The sequence below is a fragment of the Molossus molossus genome, unplaced genomic scaffold (genome assembly GCF_014108415.1).
Source record: "Molossus molossus isolate mMolMol1 unplaced genomic scaffold, mMolMol1.p scaffold_m16_p_4, whole genome shotgun sequence".
Taxonomy (NCBI): Eukaryota; Metazoa; Chordata; class Mammalia; order Chiroptera; family Molossidae; genus Molossus; species Molossus molossus.
Window position 1 is genome coordinate 57,035,611 of NW_023425377.1, and position 5,898 is coordinate 57,041,508.

At 43.4% G+C, this 5,898-nt stretch overlaps 1 pseudogene; it reads right to left on the reverse strand.

Annotated features, from left to right (window-relative positions):
- Positions 1–5,314: 5,314 nt before the first annotated feature.
- Positions 5,315–5,659, reverse strand: LOC118616331 (annotated as a pseudogene).
- Between the last annotated feature and the right edge of the window lie 239 nt (positions 5,660–5,898).

Sequence of the window (5,898 nt, forward strand, 5' to 3'; positions counted from 1 at the left end):
GCTGGGGGCACTTCCCCTGCCCCTATCACGTTTCTCTCCACCCCCATCAAGCCCTCATATACTCCTCAGGAAGAAGAAACCCTCCTTCAGAAAGGAGAAAAAAATATCCAGTCAAGGATGGATATTTTTTGGTGACAAAATTGCTCTGTCAGGAAAAGAGGTTGCAGCCCTTCTCTCTGACATCCACTGTTCCCTACATGTGGGACCTAAAACCCTTTACCAGTTTGTGAAACCACTCTCTTTCTTTCCAGGCCTCCAACAGACAAATGAAAAGATACACGTGGCCTGTGTCGTCCATTACAAAATCTCCCTGCAAGGGGCTCTCTGCCCCCATTTTCCCACCCACCAAATGAGAGGACATCAGCCAGGCCAAGATTGGCAGATTGATTTCACTCACATGCCTTCTCACAAGAAACTCCACTACCTCCTAACCTTTGTTGATACCTTTCCAGCATGGATTGAGGCCTTTCCTAACCCCCAGGAAACAGCCGACACCGTCGCCTCTATCCTCATTGAACAGATCATCTCACGATTTGGGCTGCCTACCACAATCCAATAAGACAATGGGCCAGCCTTCACTGCCCAGGTGGTTCAGCAGGTGGCAAACTCCCTCAACATCACCTTGAAACTCCACATATCATACCATCCCCAATCATCTGGTAAAGTTGAATGGGCCCATGGTATCCTAAAAAAACACTTAGCCAAACTATCTATTGAGGCCAGACTCTCATGGTAAGCCCTTCTTTCCTTAGCCCTCACCAAGATTAGGGCTACCCCACAGGGCCCCACCAAACTCAGCCCCTTTGAACTGGTGTACAGCAGACCATTTCTTATTAACCGCAATTTACCTGTTAACCCCCACCTCTTGCCACCTATCTCTCCTTCCTATGTTGTTGCTCCAACATCTCTTAAGGGAACATGCCGCAGTCCAGCTGCAGCAGGATCCAGGAGGTCCCGAAGGTGGGTAAGGCGTCGGTGCCGGGAGACAGATGACTACACGACTCAGAGGCAGTGTGACACTCTTCCTATTTATTGTAATTTTCTTTATGATTATATAATTTCTTTTTTGGCATAGGTTAAGAATTTGTGGTTACAGAAACAGAAAGTTAAGTATCATAGTTCCAGGAGGTTAGTTTCAATTAGGCAAAGGAAAGGAACAGGTAGACTTATTTTTGTAAAAGAAAATATTGGCACCCAGATATGATTTTTTGATTCTTTGTCTAAGGTTATTGATTAACTATATTCTAACCCCTATTTCTTTTCTCTATTTCTAGATCAGCTATGTTTTGTTTAAGACCTCCAAGGAGATAAGGGCAACATTTCTTATAATATCTATTCAATTGAAATAGAATAGAACATTATTGTTTTTTGGACCGTGGGCACCAGGGAGGACCTTGGCATGCTAACTGTTTCATGAAAGGCAAGCTAGTGTAAGGGACATGTAGTTCGTCTTTGGAGCACTACAAGATTAACTATTCTTAATCTATTTTCATTATATACTCCTGTAAAGGGCAAGGGAGAGTCAGGAATCCTTTGTGAAATACTCCGTCTATCTGGGGAGGAGACACAGGAGTATAGGGTGCCTCCTATACCTATTGCAATTCATCTATGACTTGTTTATTAGAGACTTTTGGGGGAAATATTTTACCTATTCCGGACATGCACTGGTGACTGTTTCAGGAAAAGCTGGCGTTTCTTCAGAATTTAATTGAAACAGCAAGATTTCAAACATTTTGTTTGCTATTCCCAGGTTAGTCATCAGTTAAATCAGAATAACAATTCTTAGTATAATTCCTGTAATACCAATTAGTCCCACTCCCATGCCTCATCCTCTCCCTAGAAGATGCATTTCTTGAAGCTTTCCTCTCCATGTCTGGACCTTGTCAGACAACATGGTTAGAAGAGGACGTGGCAGGAACACACTTACTGGACCCTTCTGCCTGTGGGGAGCCCCAATGACACTCAGCCCACAGTTCCCCCCGAACCAGGAGACAGTGTCCTCATACAGAAACTCCAGCCTGGCTCCTTACAACCCAGGTGGACAGGACCTCATATGGTAATATTAACCACATCCACAGCAGCCAAGCTCCTGGGGCAGGCACCTTGGTATCATGTTTCTCGCCTCAAACTGGTTCCACACCAGCATCACTGGTCATCTGAGCACTTGGGCCCCACCTGCCTCCAGATTACCTGAAACCTGGGTCCTATGGATCCTCCTCCTACTGACCCTCCTTCAGGGAAACCTCACCACAACTAACTGGATCAATGCCTATGTCTGGCAGTTCTATGTGCAAGAAAGCTGGACACAATATTGGGTAATTTCCACTTATATAGCCACAGGGAACTGCCAGCCCAGTGGCTATCAGGCAGCGGTAACTATCACAGCCCCACATTCTAAAATGAAAAGTATACCTGATGTGGTTAGTTCCACTGTCTGCTTCATCTACGATCAGACTCGAGACTACTGCCGATGGTGGCCTGAGACATATGGAGGTTGTCCCTACTGCTCATGTAAAAAAAATTATTTTGGGCCAAGTGATTTTGAACTCATTATCAAGGATGCCTGAGATGAGAAATGGGTAAAGGGGGTAGAGGAAAAGTCTATAAATGGCACTCAGATACTTATCCATCCTAAAAATTTTTTAGACCTATACCTGCATCATCTCAGAGGCCATGGAACAACTGGGCCAGATGTCCAGCATCATCCTCCACAATGAGGCTGCTCTGGACAGCCACCTACAGCCCTGGCAGGATGTGCACTCTAATCCATTCTCCTGGTTGGCTCTGATACACCAGGGGACTGAAATCCTAAACTACACTGGACTGAAATTTTGCAGAACCGCATCCATGAGGTTTCTCGAGTGGCTGTGAACCAGATGTTGCTTCATCCCTACATGCGACTTCCAACTGAGCCACTGGCCACCAACCTCCTAGACAAATGATGCCCCTATCCAGCAGGAAGTAGCCAGACAGAAAGCGGTGCCCCTATTTAACACAAAAGGTTAGAATGTAAGGCCGTGAGCTCCAGTAGTCACATGACCAGGAAGTTGCATGACCTGGAAATAGGTGGCCAGAGGAGAAATCAAAACCTAACTTGGGAGAAACCGCCTTACCTGGATGTGGCTGAGGCAACACTCCTGGTCACATCCCACCACCCTTCTTAGCCAACCAACATGTGCCACATTTGAATCTCCCCAGCAGCTAGCCAGTCACCTGACACCACACCTAATCACCCCACCCAGGTCCCTAACATCCCTATAAGTCTTCCCCAGGCAAAAGTAGCAGCGCGACTTACCTGGCTCCTGCCATGTGCACCAGTGACCTCGCCTAGGAATGCTTCAAAAAAACTTTTGCCTGCCTTTATGGCTCTGTTTCTCTTTCTTCGTTGGTGAGATACCTTACACATGCAGGCAAACTCAAAGGAGTTAACTCAAGGATTCATATTTCTCATTTAAAAAAGGTACCTAACTGTGAATGGACATCTACTGACACTTGCTTCTATCTACAGTAGAGATCAAAGACTTCAAAGATGAGAAACTACTGACATTGAAGGCAGACAGCTATTTCAAGACATCAAGGCCTGCATACTCAAAACTTGCTCTTATATCACCTAATTGTTATTGATTAAGTGTATACAAAATGATTTTATATTATTATTCTCCTTATGATTTAAAAAGATTTATATTTATTGTTGACTATAGATACCCTCCCTTTTTTTCCCATTGATTCTCTTCACCCTGCCTTCACACTATTTTTTGTGTCCATGGGTTATGTACATATGCATGTAAATTATTTGGTTAATCTCTTTCAGCCCCCCACTTTCCTCTGAGATTCATCAGTCTGTTCTATGTTTCCATGTCTCTGGATCTATTTTGTCCATCAGTTAATTTTGCTGTTAGATTCTACTTATAAGTGAGATCATGTGATACTTGTCTTTCTCTGACTGGCTTATTTTGTTTTAGCATAATACTCTCCAGGACCCTCCATGTTGTCTCAAAGGGTAAGAGATCCTTCTTTTTTACAACTACATAGTAAATCAATTTTGTAAATGCACCAAATCTTTTTTATCTACTGATGTGTACTTGGGCTGTTTCCAGATCTTAGCTATTATAAATAGTGCTGCCATAAAATATAGGGTGGCATATATTCTTTCTACTTCATGTTTCAGGATTCTTAGGATATATTCTTAGAAGTGGGATCACTAGGTCAAAGGACAGTTCCATTTGTAGTTTTTTGAGGAAACTCCATACTGTTTTCCACAGTGGCTGCACTAGTCTGCATTCCCACCAGCAGTATACTAGGGTTCCCTTTTTTTTCCACATCCTTTCCAGCACTTGTTATTTGTTGATTTGTTGATGGTAGCCATTCTGGCAGATGTGAGATGATACCTCATTGTTCTAATTTGTATCTCTCTGATGATTAGTGATTGAGGATTTTTTATATGTCTTTTGGTCATCTGTATGTCCTCTTTGGAGAAGTGTCTATTCTGGTCCTCTGCCCCCTCTTTTTAAATATCTGAAAACAAGTTTTATTAAATAAGGGTTTAAATACATTACATAGCATTAAAACTGAAGTAGACCCCCCCCCAAAAAAAAATCAGTGTGTTACTTCACATGGCATTGGGCAGCTGTTGCTAATAAGTTGCAAGCTCTATAGTAGCTACATGTCTGACACATCAGTTTGAAATTTGTTCCCTTGTCAAAAGTTTAACTCTGATAGAAGGTTGGCCTCAACTTCTGATGTTTGGACATTAATTAGCTAGAATATGTTTGGTCAAAAAGACCTTGGTGGCAAGCCAGATGTTCTTATCACATCTCTAGAGGGAAGGTGGCTGCTCTAAGCTCCATCCACCTGGTCAGGCTGGAGATCTTTGACTACTGAAGGCTTCCTCTAGTGGTACAGATGTCATTGCTGCCTTACTCCCCTCCTCTCAGCTTCACTGAAGGCTGTTTAAGTGGGATGTTCTCTGAGTGCAGGAAATTCTGGTGAGGAGCTTCTGGCCAGACACAGCTGTCTGTGATCTGGGGGCTCTGGGCTTGGTTGAAACATCACATTATTGCTGTGTTTCAGGCTGGACACTGCCAGGTGCCTACTGCTTGACCTCTGTTTAAATGAAGAATTTCATGACTAGGCAGCATGGCTCTTTTCAGTTTATTGCATCAAGGAGTTACACTAGTCCAAGTTAAATGCAGACCCCAAATGGTCCCCTACATTATACAGGCTGTGAGGTTTTTAAACTTGTGACAAGGGATAGAAGGGAAATTCTACTTATTGCAAGGAAATCCTCACTTAAGCTTCGGTGAGCCAAAAGCACTTAAAACCCATGAACCTTCAGCTGGTCATCCTTAAGCAGTCCAATTTCTATGAGAAACTGACATATGTTCTTATGCTGGTCACCCTGTAGCTGAATTACTTCTCCGTATATTCTGGATGCTCAATTACAGTACCACTGCAAGCAAATTTCTTTTTAAACACTTTGACTAATTTTTTTTTTTATTGCAATCATCAGCAATCCCTTGGACAGTAGTAAGGGTCTTCCTGCCATTTCTCTGTTGAGTTTTAGAAGGATATAGTCCTCAGTGCCCGCAGGAAGCAGATTATCACCCTTACTTGCATCAGCAAAGCGGTGGAAAGAGTGGAGGTTCTGCATAGTGGACATATGATACAATTCCTTTTCCTTGGTAGAAATGGCATGCAGAAGGCTGTGGCAGGAGAAGGCAGGCAGGGGGGACAGAGCATTGGGAAGTGAGGGGGGCACAAGGGGGAGGTTGCTGCGTCATTGGCAGTGGCTCAGCGACTGGGCTCCTCTGCCCATTTTTTAAATGGAATTTTTGTCTTCCTTTTGTTAAGTTGTATGAGGTTTTTATATGTTTTGGAAATTAACTCCTTATCAAAAGT